This window comes from Cydia pomonella, chromosome 21 (assembly GCF_033807575.1).
Source record: "Cydia pomonella isolate Wapato2018A chromosome 21, ilCydPomo1, whole genome shotgun sequence".
Taxonomy (NCBI): Eukaryota; Metazoa; Arthropoda; class Insecta; order Lepidoptera; family Tortricidae; genus Cydia; species Cydia pomonella.
In genome coordinates, this window is record NC_084723.1 from 12,488,661 (window position 1) to 12,503,911 (window position 15,251).

At 38.5% G+C, this 15,251-nt stretch overlaps 1 protein-coding gene across 2 annotated transcripts in view; it reads left to right on the top strand.

Annotated features, from left to right (window-relative positions):
- The first annotated feature begins 1,072 nt into the window (after positions 1 to 1,072).
- LOC133529606 (facilitated trehalose transporter Tret1-like) overlaps positions 1,073 to 15,251 on the top strand; it is a 54,547-nt gene continuing 40,368 nt past the window's right edge. The window contains exon 1 of one of the 2 annotated variants that reach the window (XM_061867355.1): positions 1,073 to 1,191. The gene's annotated coding sequence lies outside the window, so the exon portion shown is untranslated. Of the gene's footprint in view, positions 1,192 to 2,980; positions 3,172 to 15,251 lie in introns of those variants that run through there. The other variant, XM_061867353.1, reaches the window with a different exon arrangement.

Below are 15,251 nucleotides of genomic sequence, written 5' to 3' on the forward strand. Positions count from 1 at the left end.
TGTGCATAGTAGGTTCTGCCATCTTGTGGGCTACATCGGGACAATAAACGTCACATTTACGCCTCGCGCCAAAAAACTGACGGCTCATGTGCTGCCTCCTACAGTTCATGCACGCTCCCTATTTCAAATTCCCTTTGGACAAGAAGAAGGCTGTTTTGGTTCTCCACGTTAATTTCCCCGTCAAGTGTATTATTAGCTATTTGGTAGACGTACTGTTTTCTAAACCGGTAATATTGAGCAACTTTACTTACCTACTAACAGTTACTAGGTATTTAGGTAATATAAATCACAATCAGGAAGGGCTTACCACATTACCGTAATCTCGATAGCGATAACGCCTGATTTTCGATAAACGATAAAACTCGTCGAGATAAATATCTTTAGACAATACGCAGGCGCAGAGTGAGATTTTATCTTAAGAGGAAAAGGGACGAAGTCACGTGACCGCTTATCCATACAATCCTAGTCCTCATTTCGCTCTCTGAATATTAACATCGAAAGTATTTACGTAAAATGATGTTTAGGTATAGTAACATAGAGATAAAAAAAGAGTGGTAACTCCATACATCAGTTTTCTTACCAACACGCGAGTTATTTCGTACGTAGTCGACATCTAGCGTCAAGTAGCGGAATTTATCAGTACCTACTGCTAGTTGTCAATAAATGTTTAAAGCAGGAGGCGTTAAAAATAGAGTTCCAGTTATACACCGTGTTTTTATTGTATTCCGTTAACTTCGGGTCATGAGTAAAGATATTTACGATTTAATACTTTAGGTATTTACTTAAATCCTTTTATTATTATTCTTTGGAAATTTAGACAATACTTTTTATTTATTGATACTTTATCATACTGTACAGTTTTTTTTCTTGTAGAGGAATTACTGCGGGGTACACTACCTTTATTTCCTACATCTTATTAAGGAAACTAAATGGCATGTGTCGCGAATCGAGTTCCAATCTAGTTTGACAGTGTAAGGTAGATTTCGATATCGCGATGACAAGTCGGCAACATTAATAATATTTGTATAAGTGGGTAAGACGAGACTCTTGAATTTCCGACGCAACCGGCCGCTCATCCATTTTGCCCGCGGCAGCAATAGTGATCGGTTGGTAGACTTGGTAGTGTTATTAAGTATAGTCATTTGAGTGCACGTCGGATTGTGGAGACGACGGCAGCTTATCCCTTAATAAGTTAAGTACGCTCAATCCTGATATTTATTACTTTTGATCTTAATTATCTGAATAGTATTTGTACGAGTCTATAAATAGAATTCGCATAATATCGCTTTTATATGCCCTGTTTGATATTTATCTGTTACGACTCATGATACTAAAGACCCTCCAAGAGAACTATAGAATGTTTGTCCCCGTAACTTAGTAGTTGACGTGTCCACTACTTAGGTAGGGTTACGAGGAAGAGTGCACTATACGTGAAGTACGGTGATGTATGTGGAGTTGGTGTCCCCAACCCAAGGAGGCGTGCGCCGGAGTTGGTGTCCCCAACCTTGTGAGGCGTACGCAGGAAGGGGTGTCCTCAACCGGTTGAAATGGACTGTATGTGGAGTTGGTGTCCCCAACCCAATTAGGCGTGCGCCGGAGTTGGCTTCCCCAACCTTGTGAGGCGTACGCAGGTGTCGGTTCCCCTCGACCCAAGGTGGACTTGATGTCCCCAACCCAATTAGGCGTGCGCCGGAGTTGGCGTCCCCAACCTTGTGAGGCGTACGCAGGTGTCGGTCCCCCTCGACCCAAGGTGGAGTTGGTGTCCCCAACCCAATTAGGCGTGCGCCGGAGTTGGCGTCCCCAACCTTGTGAGGCGTACGCAGGTGTCGGTCCCCCCGACCCAAGTAAGGCAATTGTTTTAAGGTGCTGCGGCACCGCCATGCCTGTGGAAAGTGTATGATCTCATTGATCTGCTGCACATTACTGACTTACTGACCATGTGACAACGCAGAGTCTCCATGACGTTACTGTCCCCCCCCCCCCCCGTAACTTCTAAAATAACATAATGAAAAATCAAAAAAAATATATATACCTTACCGACTGGAAGTTTGCATACTTCCACCGAAAATTAGTTTGAACGAGATCTAGTAAGTAGTTTTTTTAATACGTCATAAAATATTTTTTTTTTTTTTTTTTTACATCAAACCGTATGGGTTTGATGTGTGGGGTATCTACGGATAGGTCTTCAAAAATGATATTTAGGTTTCTAATATCATTTTTTTCTAAACTGAATAGTTTGCGCGAGAGACACTTACAAAGTGAAAAAAGTGTGTCTCCCCCCCCCTGTAACTTCTAAAAAAACAGAATGAAAAATCTAAAAAAAATATATGATATACATTACCATGCAAACTTCCACCGAAAATTGGTTTGAACCAGATCTAGTAAGTAGTTTTTTTTAATACGTCATAAATGGTACGGAACCCTTTCTGGGCGAGTCCGACTCGCACTTGGCCGCTTTTTTTTATTTAAATATTTTTCTTATTCCCTTGCCCAGGCCCAGTAACATGCGACAGTGCTATCTCATTTACTCCGATACAAATAGACAGTGTGCGCGCTTTAGGTATTGACAGCCTCTTAAAATAAAAAAAGATCCCACTCACGTTGACTCACTTTGGGTTCAAAACCCTCTTAATCAGAAGTAAATAGGGTCTGATAACTCAAATATTGATAACGGCAGAATTATATATGGCGCCTAACACCACGCGCTTTATAGTAAATGTTATCAGTTAATGTGTAAAAATGTTTTCATTAGCTAAACGAGGTCCGATGTTCCGGAGATTACCTGAAAGGCTAGAGCAAACAGTTTTACACGTACGAGTATTGGAAGTAAACACCGCTGTCCAAACAAGAGTTAACCTAAAAATACATACAATAATGCACGCGATTATAATGTCTATTCTTATTAGCATTAGTGACCAAAATAGTTTGGTGGTTAGAGGTGAAATATATAACAATTGGCGTAGTACAGACCGTACGCAATTTGAATTTATTTAGTCAGTGTTCCAAAATCAAGCGTGGATGCTGCGCGCGTCGGTCGCTCAGAACGCGCCAATGGGAGCTCGTTACATAATTTAAAAATCGAACACTTATCATTACGTTCGATTATTTAGTTCTGCTCCGTTCGTTCTGTGATTAGTGTCGTGTTATTTTTAATTTTATCTTGTATTTTTGGTAAGTATTTTTTTAAGTTACATAATATATTTATATTTTAAATATTAATATTTACTTAATAAAAGTCCAACTGGTTCAGTTTAAAAATTAATGAATTAGAAGAATCTTGTTTTTATTATAGCTAGTAAATATTTATGACATAACGTAGAGGTCAAGTTCAATTTAAAAATAAACATTGACGTTGACACTCTATTTCTGCCTATTACCCCATTATGTTTGAAAGAAAAAATCAATTGACAAACTTTTTGCATTTTTTAAAATCATTGCTCTATTGCCTATTGTGGAACATCGTGTTTATTTTCGATATATTCGCAAACTTTTAGCTACGTGGGTCCACCCACACATACCGTCAAATATATTCGAAATTGTTGCCAAATCGTAAATATACGAACACTTCCGCGTGTTTTTCTCAATATTTTTCTTTGTTTTAATTTGCCTATTCATATTTTATGAGCCTAATAAACTTTGAATTATTATTTAAATTCTAATACATGTTAATATTTGTTTTGTTTTAACATGTGTTTTAGTCATAAGTCGTGTATCTGACGCAACTGAACCAAACATTGTCTTCGGTTACCGTAATTAGTAGGTAATTCTTGAAATAAAACAATTTAAACGGATAAATGACAATAACAATTCTAATCTCCGTAAAAAATACATTCATGCAAAACTACCCACATAAAAATACTCATCAAAACGAATAATACGAGCCTAATTTCAAGAGGTAAAAAGTCGACCAATTTCAAAAATTTTGGCGCGAAGTATCGATCTTATTGAACTAAATTTGAATTTCGCGGTTTTTCTACGGACAAGGTTGGCTTGCTTGAATACCACCTACTTAAGATCTTTTTCTAGATTTATCTTGTGGTTCTATCAACAGGAGCCCTACCGCGAAAACCGAAATTCGCAAATTGCGGGGATCTTACTCATTTACTCTCACTAAGACGTAATTAGAGTGACAGAGAAAAATGCCCGCAATTGACGAACTTCGATTTTCGTGGTTATAGTTATAGCCTAGATCAGTTCGTTGGTACAGCCACGGACTTTATTTGTTGAGTTTTACTTTACATTGGACATTTGATATTGGTAGTATTGATAACCAAATAAGATTGAACCATAAATGGATCAGAGGGCCTACCGTGAACCACGTTCGACGTGTTGCCTCCCTGTCACACTTATGTATACGAATTTACAAGTGCGACAGAGAGGCAACACGACGAACGTAAGACGTAATCAGAGTGACAGAGAAAAATGCCCGCAATTGACGAATTTCGATTTTCCCGGTAGCCGCCCAGATCTGTGGCTGTATCCAATTAATTTGTAGGTATAATGTCATTTTATTTTACTTACTTTTTTTAATATTCTGGTTTTTACTCCCTGCCAATTTGCACAAGGTGAATACGCCAATGTCAGTGTTGACTTTCACACGTGAGAAGAATTCGTGTTTCAGTTAAGTACTTGCAATATTTCAAGTCGATATTTGAAGTAGATATACTTAGATTAAGAGGAAAGAGTACGGCCGATTGTACAATAGGGTTGTTTCCTTCTACAAATCTTAGGGCAGAATTGTATCCCAATAAATTCTTTTGGATTATAAGGACATGTTAAACTACTTTTAGGGGACCTGTAATGACCATATTTTTGTAACTATTGAATTTTAAATATCTTTTGGCACACGTCACGTGACCAAACTCGAAACGTCTTTGAAGATTCTGATGACGTCACAACTCTCGGATTGACACTGTTGACAGTTAGGCGATAAACAACAAATGACAAATGTCAGTTGACAGTTCGTATCTACTACGTGTGTATGTAGTTATGTGTCAAACCGTAAACTGTGACGTCACACAATTTTCAAAGAGCGTTTTGGGCGCGAAAGCATCGGTCAAAATATATTTTGTTAATTTAACATATTTAAAGCCGTTTTTAGTATAAAAGTTGAATTTTAGGGCAAGTTTTAGTTAATATAGAATGTAATACAAGCATTTCAAAAAATTGGAAACAACCCTATTCCTCTCTGGATATTGACATTTTGGAAAATATTTTTAGATAATTTGATGTATATTAACCAGAGCCCTTAAGTGTCACTTTTCGATTTTAGTATTATTATAAAAATTAGGACCGAAAATCAAATTTCATACAAATTTTTAAATGGTTCTAACTCACTCGAATAAAAACAAACGTAGGAGCATAGCTATTGTTGATATACAATAAATTGTGTCAAAATATTTTCAATAATGTTAATATCCAAAGAGGAAAATGAGGACTACGTACGTTTGTATAAAACAGTGATTTCACGCGGATCCTTCACTTTCGTTTTAAAATCGACTTCAAGACAGAGTTTAAGATGGAGCTCACTGGTTCAGTAAAATCGTATTCACTTTTAAAGACCGAGACTTTAGAGACCGAGGTCATATGTGTTAGAGAATACCGGGGGCCTACCGCGAAAATCGAAGTTCGTCAATTGCGGGCATTTTTCTCTTTCACTCTAATTACGTCTTAGTGAGAGTAAAAGAGAAAGATCCCCGAAATTTGCGAATTTCGGTTTTCGCGGTAGGCCCCCTGATGGCGGGAGCACATTCCATTCCTTAACTCTGCAGTCCCAAAAAAGACGAAGCAAATCTTTTCGTCTAGACATAATGGAATGTTTACAACGAACGGGTGCATTCACTACCCGCGCCAGAGGGCCTACCGCGAAAACCGAAATTCTCAAATTGCGGCGATCTTTTCTCTTTTACTCCAATGAAGGCGTAATTAAAGTGATAGAGAAAGATGCTCGCAATTTGCGAACTTCTGTGTTCGCGGTAGGCCCTCTGGGCTATAACCGCGAAAACAGAAATTCGCAAATTGCGGGGATCTTTTCTCTTTTACTCCAATGAAGGCGTACTTAGAGTGACAGAAAAAAATCTCGCAATTTGCGAACTTTGATTTTCGCGGTTGCCGCGAGTGCCGCCCCACTGGTATAACGACGGTTATGGACACAAAACATCTATCTCTTTCTAACATGCGAGCGAATAGAAGGGCATAGCCAGGTGTTCAATATACAACGCGATCCCTTCAACTTGGTCCTTTTGTTGAAAACACTACGAGGGAATGTAATACGAACCATTGATCGTCAACATGTTGACTAATAGGGTTGTTTCCAATTTTTTGAAACGCTTGTACTACGTTCTATATTAACTAAAAGTTGCCCTAAAATTCAACTTTTATACTAAAAACGGCTTTAAATATGTTAAATTAACAAAATATATTTTGACAGATGCTTTCGCGCCCAGACGCTCTTTGAAAATTGTGTGACACAGTTTACGGTTTGACACATAACTACATACACACGTAGAAGATACGAACTGTCAACTGACATTAAATTTGTCATTTGTTGTTTATCGCCTAACTGTCAACAGTGTCAATCCGAGAGTTGTGACGTCATCAGAATCTTCAATGACGTTTCGAGTTTGGTCAAGTGACGTGTGCCAAAAGATATTTTAAATTCAATATTTACAAAAATATGGTGATTACAGGTCCCCTAAAAGTAGTTTAACATGTTCTTATAATCCAAAAGAATTTATTGGGATACAATTCTGCCCAGATTTGTAGATGGAAACAACCCTATTGTGACGTTCCACCGCTAAACGTCTAATACCGTTCGAGAAATTGGCCCCTGGGCCGCGAAAACCGAAATTCGTAAATTGCGGGGATCTTTCTCTTTTACTCTCACTAAGACGTAATTAGAGTGACAGAGAAAAACAATTGACGGACTTCGATTTTCGCGGTTATAGCCCTGTTAGTGGACTAATAATATTTTCATCACACTTGCTCAAAAAAGATCTTATTACATACAGGTGTACTGAAGGACAAAGGCCTATTTTGTTCCCGCGGGAGTGATGGATTGAGAAAATAAAAGCTACAACTCCCTAGAATAAATGAGTTTTACTCTTAAAATACTGATGTTTATAATTTAATATTTTTGTTTATGTTTAAAATTATTTAATTTGGTTAATTTAACAGCCGTTTAATTTACATAAATTTCAATCGTGGCTGAATGCCGAATAGGTCTGTGCCTAAGATGTCTAACCTGTCAAGAAATTACAAAATGGCGGACGAATGTTTGATATGCCACCGTATTTAAGAATTAATTCGCTTAAAATTTAGTTTTTTCTTCGCAAGTGAAAATGAAAACATTAAAAATGAAAAATCGTTTATTGGTCACAATCATTGTGTTACAAATTGAGAAAGGGTTGGGACCTCCTAGTAAGTATATCAATACTTGTGACAGGAGACCCCGCTCTTCCAGCAGCAAGTTAAGGTTATATTAAACCAATACAATGCACGTTAATTATGTAGGTACAGAAAGTAATGAATTAAATTATAATTAAAAGCTATAACTCCCGAGGGAGTTATAGCTTTTTTCTCAATCCATAACTCCCACGGGAACAACGGGGCCTTTGTCCTTCAGTATAGCTGCATGAAATAAGATCTTTTTCGAGCATGTGTGATGAATAAACGATAGCGTCAACGCAGACGCAGTGCATCTCGCTTGCAAAAATGACAGAGGGAGATGCATTGTGAATTATATAGTCTAGCCAGTCGCTAGTGAATGTCAGTCTCAAACTAGTTGCTAAGCTGTGGTTTCCATCCTTTTCAGGATACTGTTGTTTCTATCTTTTCAATATTGTTACCCCTGTGACCTGCTAGGAAGATATTTTAGAAAAAAAAAGTAATTAATGCGAGCAAATTGAAATACACCTTAGATACCATCTCTTAATTACCTCCATAAAATAACTGCTACTTTTACCATCAGTGATTTTTCATCTGTAATTATAATTATTCACTTTTTGTCATCACGTTCGTATTGAAGTGTCCTCTTCAACATTTCCAACAACTCATTATCTACTTCAAGATAATATATCAACACTGAAACTTAGATTATGTTTTAATGAAGTGCTTAATACCTATACTATAATTCAGTGGGATATAAAAAAAAACCTACATGTATTCTAAAATTTAAAATATACTTAAAACCGCAGCCAAATAACATTAGACCCTACTCATAGTGCTGTGTTCCTGCCGGTGAGTAAAGTTGCCAGAGCTCAACGATGGGGGCCATGCTAGGGTCGGCAACGCGCATGTAACTCCTCTGGAGTCGCAGGCGCACATAGGCTACGGAGACTGCTTACCATCAGGCGGGCCGTATGCTTGTTTGCCACCGACGTAGTATAAAAAAATTATGTATAAATATAAAATGTTCCCCAGGTCGCTATCATGTGTCATGGTGCCCAGAAGACTGGCAGCGTTACCTCTTTGGATGGCCAGACTTAAGTCTCTGGCCGAAGTAGGTGCCATGCCAGCCCTCTGGTCACCAGAGGCATCTACAAGGCGCTGGGTAATGTCTTTGAATAGGGATTTCGAACTGGGCCCCCACGGTCCCAGAGTTTCGACTCCAAACGGCGCAAATATGTAGCCCTCGCTGAGGACAGCATATTTGCGAAATAAGTGCTTAATATTACCAGAAATACTTGATTCTAATGAAGGAATACTTACTGGCCGAAGTAGGTGCCATGCCAGCCCTCTGGTCATCAGAGGCATCTACAAGGCGCTGGGTAATGTCTTTGAATAGGGATTTCGAACTGGGCCCCCACGGTCCCAGAGTTTCGACTCCAAACGGCGCAAATATGTAGCCCTCGCTGAGGACAGCATATTTGCGAAATAAGTGCTTAATAATATTTGCTAGAAATACTTGATTCTAATGAAGGAATACTTACTTAATGTATTATTATAACTCCCGACGGAGCTATAGTTTTTTTTAATTGTGTCACTAATTCATACGAAACAGATAGGTATAAATGAGTTTTACTTTTAAAATACTGACGTTTATAATAATTTTTTATTGTTAATGTTAAAAAATATTTAATTTGATTAATTTAATAACCGTGTGACAATGTGCAGTTTCCACCTACCCTTCCCTTCCCCAAATCATGACTCGCGGTGATCGTTGCGGAACGCCGGGTAGAATGCGATCTGCCTCCGAGCTTGACACACATCGCGCGTGTGCTCTCCGACTCCTAAAAACGGAACTCTAATGGCTCCTCTACATGATGGCCCAGCGTAGGCCAGTCCTAGGGACGCATTTATGCGTTAGAGGGAGCAAGTGATATTGCTATCTCATTTCACCGCGTAGCTGCGTCCCTTGGACTGGCCTACGCTGGGCCATCGTGTAGAGGAGCCCTAAAAGGGTGAAATTGTACAGTCAGCATCAAAAGTAGCGGATCAAATAAGGTTTCATAAGTATCTACCATTCTGTAACAGCTTAACAAAAAGTGATGTATTTAATATAGAGCAACAAAGACTGTAAAAGATATACTTTCGAGCGTGAATTTTAGAAATTTATATATATTTGGAAAAGTTATCCGGAATATCAGATACTTTTGGCGCGTTGTTTCATCCGTTACTTTTGATGCTGACTGTACACCCTCCGTATCGCGTGTGCCTTCAGAAACTGAAACCCCCTGAAACGCGAGTGACCAGTACCCCTAGTGTAAATTTTATCGACATCATAACGTGACGAACGCGTTTGCGTTAAGTCTCATTTTGTATAGGATTTTGAGTTTCCAACACTGAAAGAAATGTTTGCATAACTGTAACAAAATTTTGGTTACTGTTTACACAAAAATTGGGACTTGCGAACTATGTGTTATATGTTACAAAACCGTGTTTGGCTATCAGTGTTCAGGTACTGGGTATACACTACAAAATAAGTTTGTAAATTTATGCAAAGTTTATTTTCTTATAACCGTAGTTTAGTTATTTAGTAAAGTTACAAAACCAGTTCGGCTTTCTATTTTTTCAGTGAAAACGTCCCACATGGCGCGCTCTTTCTAAATCCAATACAAAATGAGACTAAACGCAAACGCGTACGTCACGTTTCAAAATCGAATTTATTTACACTAGGGGTACAGTGCACTGTAACTTGGACAACGACGTGAACTTGGAGGACGAGAAGTGAGTCCTATCCCATACCTTTCTCTCACCCCCCTACACATTGTCACAATTGGTGGAGGTGCGAAACCCCCAAATTAGGTTCAATATTTTCTTGTTTCTCATTAATTAATAGTACAAAATGTACACAGAAGAAAAAGTTGAAAAACCCGTTACCCGTGCGTCGGACATGTTTAAATGTTTTAAATCGCTAAATTTAAAAAATTTGAATCCGGCTATTAGACAGTTACAGGAAAAGATCGAGTCACAAAATTATCAAATATCTGAGTTGAACAAGCGAATTAATACGATTGAAACAGAGAAAAGGTCGCATACTCCTTCGACGAGCCTAAACGGTCAGAAGTTCGAGTCACCCGCGAGTGCGATAGGTGAACAAAATCGAGTAGAAAAAATAAGTTGAAAGTTTTGCAAAATATGCTCGCGGAGCTAACAATTTGTGATGGCAAGGTGGCCAAACAGCTTATTAAATTTATTATCAGCGTCGATAAGATTACTCAACTCGAACTAGTTCCCCAGTCAGTGTATGTGACCTGGATAATGACCAGGACAACTGGGTTTCTAGCGGATTGGTGGTTTCGTCGGGCAGCCGCGTTACATACTTGGCAAGATATTAAAACACTGATTTTAAACGAGGTTTTATCTCCGATACATATTGAAACATTAAAAAATGAAATGTGCTTGCGTTATCAATATGAGTCCGAAACGTTATTAGAGTTTGCGCACTCAGTAGTTGCTGTAGCGAAGGCGCTCAATCTGTGCTGGTCAGAGGAAATGTTAATGCAAACCATATTAAGTAGAATTTCTCCAAGAATATATTATTACATTAAATGCAATCCTATGGATATAAAGAACATGTCGCAATTAGCGCAAATAAGTAGCGAAGTCGAGTGCCTACGCCAAATCTTGGGATTAGTTGTCAAGCGGACCCCAGGCTCCCATGAGCCGTGGCAAAATGCCGGGACAACGCGAGGAAGAAGAAGAAGTAGCGAAGTCGAGGGCGCTCTCTTACGGGATAAATTACATTCACAAAACTCGCATACCTTTTATCAAAGAAATCAGTTAAACATTGGTAGTAATACGTATCGGCAATATAGTCAACATTAAAATATTTTACAGAATAATCAACCGTGGCTGAATGCCGGATAGGTCTATGCTTTCGATGCCTAACCTGTCAAAGAATGACAATATGGCGGACGAATGTTTGAAATGTCACCGTATTTAAGAATTATTTCACTTAAAATTTCGTTTTTTCTTCGCAATTGTGATGAGAAACATAGCGTGTAACTCCGGGGGTAAGAATATTGTTACTTGTATAAAGTTTTTTGATAACGTTAATATTTTCGGAAATAATTGCACTAAAAAAAAATGTACCCCCCTCTAACTTTTGAACCATCCATGCGTCTAAAAATTATGGAAAATATCGTTACAAAATTACTTAATAAATATTTTCAATGAAAACTACTTATAGTAACATGATCGCTCCAGCCGTTTTTGAGTTATTTCAAAAAATATTCTCTTCTTAGTAGAAAAGCGCTACGAAGTTACTCCTTTAGTTCCTTATACTTGTAAATAATAAATATTATAGGACATTATTACACAAATTGACTAAGTCCCACAGTAAGCTCAATAAGGCTTGTGTTGAGGGTACTTAGACAACGATATATATAATATATAAATAAATACTTAAATACATAGAAAACACCCATGACTCAGGAACAAATATCCATGCTCATCACACGAATAAATGCCCTTATCAGGATTTGAACCCGGGACCATCAGCTTCGTAGGCAGGGTCACTACCCACTAAGCCAAACCGGTCGTCACTTGTAATGTACATGATACTTAATAATAGCCCTTGTTTGACCTGTTCGGACAGAATGGTAACTACGGAACCCTACACTTATGGAGTGTGGAATTAAGAGGAGTGACATCTCTTATGGTAGAATAGAACTGTTGCAAAAGTGTCCAGCTGTTAGCTATAAATAATAGTTCCAAATCTCTCCAGAGTAGCGCTAGAGTAGCTAAGAACCTAGGCGCTATTGACGGAGTGAAGTGCACTGTCTATGATTTGATTTTTTCGTTCAAGTATTCTAAGTATTGTAGCGCCACCTATTTAAGGTTTTTTGATGACACTTTTTGGTACATGGAGATTTATTTCCTTACCTACACTGATTTATTATGAAGTTGATGTCGATCTCACTGGCAGTCATTTAATTGACAAATTAGAGTGCTGGTGTAGAAAAACGATGATTATGACATTCATGACTGTCGAATTTATGATTAAAATTGAAATTGACAGCTGCAAGTTTATTGAAACGCGACAGTAAATTAAACTGTCACAAGACCTTGCCGTATTTATGTGTTCCGACAATTTCTTTGTGGCATTATGGCATTGACACATTCTGGTCGTCGATTACAAGTCGATCAAAGTTAATTCGCCCTAGTGTAAATTTATTCGATAGCGTGACGTGAAGTACGCGTTTGCGTTAAGTCTCATTTTGTAGGGGATTTAGAAACAGCGCGCCAAGCGGGACGTCTTGGAAAATGAGACTTAACGCAAACGCGTACGTCACGTCTCGCTATTGAATAAATGTACACTAGGGGGTACTGGAGGTCGAAACTGGGAGAAGGGATCGGATCCGGTGTTCTGTAAAAACTTCGAAATAACTATGTACACTTATTACTACTCGTACCTATATCTAAGGACGGGCCTTACGGTCACTAAGAATGGTACTAGTTCAATGGTGTCACTGACGAATTCGAGCCAATCGTGCAGTTAACGCAACTTAGCTGCGACTTGCGACCAATTGCGTACGTGATACGAACTCATCAACCAATCGCGTTGTGGCGTTAGACTGCACGATTGGCTCGAATTCGTGTGCTTGACACCGCTGTATTTGCCTCATTCTTATTGCCCGTAAGGCCCGTCCTTAATATATGTCAATACAAAAATAAAATAAAATAAAATGAAGACACCCCAGAGGGCCTACCACGAACCACGTTTGACGTGTAGCCTCCCTGTCACACTTACGTACGAATTTACAAATGCGACAGAGAGGCAACACGTCAAACGTACTTCGCGGTAGGCCCTCAGACTATATATACGTTAGATACTTTTACCCACGTCATAGGTACTATAGGTAGGTTTACCGTTACAATGTGTAAAATGAGGTGTATTGTTAAACACTGGCTGCACGCGGAGCAATTATAAAAGAGACAGAACGCCGCCCGCCGCAGGTAGGAGTGACAGAGACCACACTACATATTCGCATGCAGCGAGTGTTTGACACGGCTATAGTAGGTACTTTGTCAACATAATTTTTGTGAGATAGCCTTTGATTTCATTTTTTTTTTCATATTTTTTATTATGTGCATACCTATCAACCCATATGAAAAAATATTGTCTGAATCGTAAGTATCATAATATACTTCACAACTAGTTATTTGAAGACGTGGTCAAAATTTGGAGTAGATATAATTTCTTTAAGCCTCATAAGGCCTATCATAGCAAATGTTCTAATTTTTAATTTAAACCTTGTTGTATAGTATATTACGATTAGAGTGACCAGATCTGATTTCCGGTTTTACGGGACAACTGCATTGAAAATACGGGATTCGTGGTTAAAATACGGGACAGGCCGGGAAATCAACATTCATTTTTGATTAATGAGCTTTGGCATAATCAATTAATAACCTACATATACAATCGCTAAATTTCTTAATGAAAGACTTTAATATTATCAATCAATCAATCAATTTATATATTTATATTTATATTTATTTATATTTATTTATTAAATACAATGTAAGTTTACAGTGTCAGACCAATTCACTTACATGCTAGGAAAACATAAATTATCAAGAATAATAAATTAATAAAGCTGAATCAAAGACATACAAAAATATAAAAATCATGCGCATAAAAATGTCAAAACTAATTAAAATTGTCATTTTACTTACACTCTAAGAAAACAAGAAAATAAATAAAAATCAAAATCAGGAATATGGTAAAACAATATAAATAAAATAAATTAAATTAAATGTCAAAACAGATTACATAATTACCTTATACAATGTCAGTCAATCAAATTTATGAAAATTTAAAAATATTCTACCAATTTTGCACAAGTGTGCTAATCGATCGGCGAACATGTCAGCGTCATCGTGCCGAGTGAGCATCAAACGAAGCAATGATAAAGCACGCGTGGTAGGTGCGTGCCTCGCGAAACACGTTCGAGCGGACGGCCGCAGCAACACACACGGCCGGCGGCGCGGAGCAACCGCCCCGTCCACATCCCGCGGTACCCTCCTAGGAACCAACAACCCTATCTTCTCTAACACCTCTGGGCTATCAACTTGGTGGTGAATGATTGAGAGATAGTGCACCAGGAGCAACAACTTCCGCCTCAATGCGAGCGTGTCAAGCCCAACCATCCCCGAGACAAAAATGGAAGGGTAGAGGTACGGGTAATATCCATAGGCTTTTTTATACAACCAGCGTGAAAATTTCCGTTGTATTTTTTCAAGCATTAGGGAATACTTGGCCTCATATGGATCCCAGACAACCGCACCATACTCCAACTTACTGCGCACGTATGAGTTATAGAGCACCTTAGCCACTCCAATGTGAAATTGCTTGGATATTCTCATCACAAATCCTAAGGTTTTACTGGCTTGCTTGCTAATACTAACAATATGCGAATGAAAGTCAAATTTACTGTCTAATATTAAACCCAGATCTCGAATTTCATTAACTTTCTCCAAGGAGGAACCCGCTAAGCTGTACTCAGTTTGGAGAGCAGAACGTTTACGCGAGAAAGTTATCGCCTTACACTTTTTAACATTAAAGGGAAGTCGGTTTCTTTCATTCCACCTGGCAGCAGTATCAATATCAGCTTGCAACGCTGCACTGTCGCTAATACTACGAATGCCTTGGAACAGCTTCAGGTCATCAGCGAAAAGGAGACAATTAGCAGTACTGATTGTGTCAGGCAAGTCGTTAATCATAAGAAGAAAAAGAGTGGGCCCCAGGGTACTGCCCTGACTCACACCAGATAGCGTACAGTAGTCACTAGACTCGAAGCCAC